The sequence below is a fragment of the Adiantum capillus-veneris genome, chromosome 5 (genome assembly GCF_014529385.1).
Source record: "Adiantum capillus-veneris isolate H3 chromosome 5, ASM1452938v2, whole genome shotgun sequence".
NCBI lineage: Eukaryota > Viridiplantae > Streptophyta > Polypodiopsida > Polypodiales > Pteridaceae > Adiantum > Adiantum capillus-veneris.
Window position 1 is genome coordinate 8,015,086 of NC_140935.1, and position 6,000 is coordinate 8,021,085.

The following is a 6,000-nucleotide window of genomic DNA, read 5'->3' on the forward strand; positions in this document are numbered from 1 at the left end:
ATCTCGGCCACAGTTCGGCTTCGACAAAGGTCTGCGCAGGCCATTTTCGACTACGTGGTCTCAGCGGGTGCAGATCCGACTCTACAAATTTGGGGTTTTCGGCCTACGACTGCAGGTGTTGAGGATATCGACACTCCCAGAGTGCTGATTTGTGGTTGTCTACACATCGAAGGACGGCTCACAGTTCTTGGAGGCGTGTCACATACGACACGGGCGCATCTACACACAAACTGTAGGCGACATCCACTAGTTCATCAGGTAGCTTGTGTTTGCTGCATGATATTCCAGATTTCATCCTGACATTGCAGATACTTCCACATGGGATGTATTGTCAGAGATGATGTATGTCTGTTGAGGGTTTGCTGGCTGTGAGTCACGCAGCAAACAACCGCCGCAGCGGTTACAGCATACAGTGGGAAATTTGTGGATGTATGACTTTGTGGGAAGTCTATGTATTGTCAGATTTACTGCAGCCTTTGTTGAGGGTCGAGTGAGGTTTTATTGAGCTGGGAGATTCTCGAATGTTGAGATCCTTTCGGTGATACAGGTCTTGGAGCGATCCCTCGAGCACCCTTAGATAGGCAGCTAGGATGTATTGACTATGAGTTAGACAGTTGGAATTGCATCTTTGCTTTACTGCCGTTGAGGCATTGTCGCAGTCTATGCTTACAGGACAGTGACAGGACAGTGACAGACAGTACAGGTGCAGGACAGGTTTACCCGCAGCTTACAGTGTCAGAGAGACAGTGTTTTTTGAGCTGTTTTTTGGTCTGTTTTTTAGTACACCAGAGCCATTTTACAAAGGAGACTCTGTCGAAATTTATGCAGAATCTGAAGCTTTCTTAGTTCATTTGACAGGTTGATATTGGTTCAGAGGTCAGTTTACAGGGGAAACTCTGCCGAATTTTTCCCAGGAAAGTAAACCGCTGTGAAGCGTAGCTATGGCTGCATCACAGGACACTGCTCTTTACAATATCAAGAAGCAAGATGGAACCAATTTCCCATTGTGGAAGCAGCAGATTTGGCGCGTGTTGGTACAAAAAAAGCAGATAAAACCTATAAAGCTCAAGGGGATAAAACCAGAAGATATGGACGAAGATGAATGGAGCGAAATGGATGAATTGGCACTTTCTACCATTATGCTGACTTTGGTAGAAAGCGTTTACTTCAATGTAGCAGACGAGATGTCGGCTTATCAAGCATGGTTAAAGATGAGTGATCTTTATGAGAAGCAGAGTGCAGCTTCACAGGTATACTGGCTTAAGAAGCTTGTTGACTTGAAGATGAAAGAAGGGACACCTATGTCCAATCATCTGAATGAATTCAACACCATCTACAGTCAGTTGTCAGCTCAAGGTGTCAAGTTTGATGAACCTGTTAGAGCTATGTTCCTGTTGATCACATTGCCGAAAAGTTGGGACACTTTTCGCACAGCTTTGAGTAATTTTGCACCTCCAGATGGTTTGAACATAGTAGGTGTAGAAGGAAGTCTGCTTACTGAAGAAACCAATAGAAAGACAATGGACAAAGGCAAAGGAACAGCCTTAGTTGTCAGGGGAAGGACCAAAGAAAAGTACAAAGGTGGAAAGAGGAATCAGTCTCGTAGCAAGTCCCGCAGTGCTAAAGGCAAGAGTGACATAGAATGCTACCATTGTGTCAAGAAGGGTCACATGAAAAGAGCCTGCAGAGAATGGAAAGCAGAAAAAGGCAAAGAGAAAGCTGAAGACCATAGTGAGAAGAACAAGTCCTCAGTGAAGATTCAAGAAATAAATGTGACAAACTCTGTTGCAGAGGATGACAGTCTAGTGTCAGGAGACATCTACTTCTTGAAGAATACAATGGACTTAGCTCTTCTTACAGCATCTGATGGAAATGCACTGAGTGACTGGATTATAGACTCAGGGGCATCACTTCATGTGTCTCCAAACAAGGAGTGGTTTACTTCTTATGTGACCACTAAAGATCATGTTCGGTTAGGAAATGGGCAGACATGTGAGATCTTAGGTGTTGGAGATGTTCAATTGAAGTTTCAGAATGGCTCTTCTTTCACGCTGAAGAATGTGAGACATGTTCCCGCAATTACAAAGAGCTTGATCAGCACAGGTTTACTTGATGATGCTGGCTACGTCACCACTTTTGGACAGAACATGGAAGATATCCAAGGGTTCTATGATAGTAGCACATGGAGTAAAGTCTGGAGGACTTTACATGATTTATGTATCAAATGTCTCTAAAAATGTAATCAATGTAACCGAGCAGCCGAATGTTTCTTTGTGGCATAGCCGGTTATGACATATGTCCAAGAAGGGAATGGAAATCTTGTCTCGTTCTGGTTATTTGCCTGGCTTTTCATTTAATGATTTTGAATTCTGTGAACATTGTCTGTATGGTAAGCAAACACAGCAGCCACATAAGCATAGAAGCAATAGAAGAGATACACAGTTGGCACTTGTTCATAGTGATTTGTGTGGACCTATGCCTAACCTATCTCTAGGGGGAGCTTCTTACTTTATGACATTTATAGATGATTACTCGAGGAAAGTATGGGTTTACTTTCTCAAGCACAAGGATGAAGCGTTTAGTGTTTTCAAAACGTTTGTGACACTTGTGGAGAATCAGAGTGGCAAGAAGCTTAAATGCTTACGCACTGACAATGGTGGAGAGTATGTTTCAAAGGCCTTTCAGGACTTTTGTGAGTCAAAAGGTATAAAACGTGAACTTACTGCTCCTTACAATCCTCCTCAAAATGGTGTTGCTGAGAGGATGAATAGGACCGTACAAGAGAAGGTCAAAAGTATGTTGTCTAATGCACAACTGCCAAATGGGTTTTGGGATGAAGCTGTATCAACAACTGTTCATCTTGTAAATAGATCTCCTAGCAAGGTTTTGCAGAAGGATTCAGTGCCAGAGATGGTATGGTCAGGCAAAATGCCCTCATACAAGCATCCCAGAGTCTTTGGTTGTGAGGCATATACTCACGTTCCAAAGGAATTTAGGAACAAACTTGAGCCAAAGAGTAGAAAGTGCATCTTTCTATGCTATGGTAATTCTGGTGAGATGGGGTACAGACTTTGGGATCCCGAATCCAGAAAGGTTGTCCGCAGCAATGATGTTCACGTTAATGAATACAAATATCATTCTAAACCAGAGAGGGTTGAGGAGATTAGAAGAGTTGTCTTCCAAGAAGATGGACCTGCACGTGCAAGACAAAATGTCAGGGCTCAAGAGGAGCAAGGACAGCATAGAGTGGAACCACAGGTTGTGGCTGAGCCTGAGCCACCTATTGTGCGTAGATCTGGACGTGTCATGCGACCTCCTGATACGTTTGTTCCATCTATGAACTATGTCATGTTGACTGATTGCAATGAGCCTTCATGTTACAAGGAAGCAGTGCAAATGAAGGACTCCGGGAATTGGCAATCGGCCATGCAGTCAGAGATGACAGCTCTGCATAAAAACAAGACATGGAAGCTAGTTAAATTACCACAGGGCAAAAAGGCTCTACCTTGTAAATGGGTTTACAGGTATAAGATCACCGCTCATGATAGTAATCCAAAGTACAAAGCAAGGCTTGTTGCCAAGGGCTTTAAGCAAGAACAAGGCATTGACTTTGAGGAAGTCTTCTCTCCGGTGGTCAAGATGACTACATTGAGATGCGTTCTTGCATTGGTTGCAGTATTAGATTTGGTGTTGCACCAAATGGATGTCAAGACAACGTTCTTGCATGGTGATTTAGATGTGGAAATTTACATGCAGCAGCCAGAAGGGTTTGTTGAGAAAGGCAAGGAAGATTGGGTATGCCAGTTGTTAAAGAGTCTTTATGGCTTAAAACAATCACCGAGGGCATGGTACCATAAATTCCACAAGTTTATGCTTTCTCAAGGCTACAAACGTAGTGAGTTCGATCATTGTCTATATACAAAGAAGGCTAAGGATGGTAGTTGACTGATCCTTATTTTGTATTTGGATGACATGTTGATTGCTGGCAAGCACTTGGAAGAAATTTCAGCTTTGAAGTCAAAGATGGCAAAATCGTTTGACATGAAAGACATGGGTGAGGCAAGTCATATACTTGGTATGCGCATTGAGAGAGACAGATCAAAGAAGTTGATTTGGTTATCTCAAACAGAGTATATTGACAAGGTTTTGCAACGTTTCAATATGGAGAAGGGAAAGGCACTGAGTGTTCCATTGCCACCATATGTGAAACTTAGCAAACAAGATTGTCCTGTGTCTGAGGAAGAACAAGCTGAAATGGATAAGATTCCATATGCGTCTGCAGTGGGTAGTTTGATGTATGCAATGATTACTACTCGCCCAGATATTGCATTTGCAGTGGGAGTAGTAAGTCGATACATGTCAAACCCAAGCAAGAAACATTGGGAGGTAGTGAAAGGAATATTGAGATACCTGAAAGCTACAAAGAGTATGTGTATATGCTATGGGAGTCAGGAGCTAAGTGTAAAGGGTTTTACAGACTCAGATTATGCAGGTGACTTAGACAACCGAAGGTCTACATCATGGTATGTCTTTACATTGGCTGGTGGAGCAGTATCATGGCGTTCTAGATTACAAGATTGTGTTACTCAGTCTACTACAGAGGCTGAATATGTTGCAGCATCAGAGGCATGCAAAGAATCAATTCGGCTTAATCGACTAGTAACAGATTTGGGAATCAAAGAAGAGATGCCTGTGTTATATTGTGATAGTCAAAGTGCTATACAATTGGCTCGCAATCCAGTTTATCACTCAAAGACAAAGCATGTGGATGTGAAGTATCATTTCATCAGGGAAATGCTCGAGGATAAGCAACTTCAGCTTGTCAAAGTTCACACCACAGAAAATCCTGTTGATCTACTTACAAAAGGACTTCCCTCAGAGAGCTTTGCGCATTTTCGCAAGCAGTTAAGTGTAGGGTAGTACATCACTTCTCTACATCTCTTGTATATTAGCTTGTATAGTAGCTTCTCTCACACTTAAAGTACCACATTGGACTTTAAGTGGGAGGTTGTTGGGATATAAAGCCCAATGTGGTCGCCCAGGTAAGTGGGCGGGCCGCCAGGTATGTACCGCCAAGTATGTACACATATTCTTTTGTAAAAAACCTAATAAGAACTCACTATGCTCTACACATTACAGTAGAGCGAGTTCACCATATCGTCGTGCTCTTCTTCTCGCACTCTCTCTCGCGTCGCACTTCCGCTCGTACTCCTTCAGAGGACAGTCCCACTTCTCTATTTTGGATGATGACACATGGGAGTTTTTTTAGAGATGGTGACATTATCATTCTAGGGGACTTCAATGCTAGTATTGTCCATCATTCTAGGGGACTTCAATGCTAGTATTGTCCATCATCACAGGAGATGCTGAGAGAGCTGGATGTTGTAGAGACGGGCCTATCCAGACTATCACAGGATGGTGAACATACTGAGTATGGACGGCACTTGATAGACATGGGGACTGCAGATGGATTGGCCATCTTGAATGGCCTACAGAGATTTCCCGATGCGGGAGGTTTCACATGCTTTCCACACAGACACGGAGCCAGCACAATGGATTATGTCATGGCACAACCAAGCCTCATCTCTAGGATCTAGGATCTCATAGTTGGGCCCAAACCTGCTGGGGTGGCAGTGGATCATGCTATTGTGTCGCTCACCATCTCTTTCCAGTTCAGTATAGCACACAATCCACGGGTAGCAGCCCCTACTCGCTACACCTTCACGTGGGAGACGGATTCTGTATACATAGACGGGATCTACAGACACCTATGCATTGAGGAGCCAGGGCGACCTCTAGAGGATCTTACTACTATACTGACAGAGACATTACATGATGCAGCAACAGAGGCATACCCACACACCCAGCCTGAGCATAGACGCCGTTCTGGGAGCATGCCTCAGAACAGATGGTATGATGAGGAATGCCGCCAAACTAGAGCTAGACTTTAGAGGGAAGTGCTTTTGGGGGACGTCACTCATAGACAGTCACAGATTGACT